Raw genomic sequence first — 647 nt, 5'->3', positions numbered from 1 at the left:
AATGTTACATTTTGGATGAGTATCATCTCTGGTAAGCTAACTATTTGAAGCTGATGACTGCACATGATTTGGTAACATTCTAAGAATAGAGTTCTCTGGGTTGTAGAGGTGGAATTACCAGGAGAAAAACAAACAAACAAACAAACAAAAAAACAGGAATTATTTGCCTGAGGATATATTAAATGTCCTAGCTGGTTGACAGCTGGGTTTATGCAACTTAGCTCGAAATCCAGAGTTCTAATGGAAATAACTGGAAACATGCTTGTGTTAACTGTTGTTCTAAATGCCTGTTCAGGCTTGGACCAGCTTTTATAAATAAACTGAGTCAGAATTTTGCTTTTTGAACATAAATGCTATCTTTTTTCAGTCACCTGGACGTTTTAGATGATAGGTATACACAAGAGATGGTACCTGCCTGTCACTGGAGTTTTAAGTCTTTTTTCTATCATGTCCTAGGTTCACCTCCACCACATGAAATAAAATGTGGTGCTGAAGTCCAATATGACACAAGAAGTTGGTGTATATTTTTTTGTGCATTGATAAGCAAGTCAAACCTTGATGAGATCCCACATTAATGATTTACAGACAGAAATACGGAGTTTAAAAGTGGAAAGTAGGATTAAAGTTATCCTGTGAGATCTGCAAGC

The sequence above is a fragment of the Netta rufina genome, assembly GCF_964035555.1.
Source record: "Netta rufina genome assembly, chromosome: 3".
Classification (NCBI taxonomy): domain Eukaryota; kingdom Metazoa; phylum Chordata; class Aves; order Anseriformes; family Anatidae; genus Netta; species Netta rufina.
Note: the sequence above shows the minus strand (reverse complement) of the source record.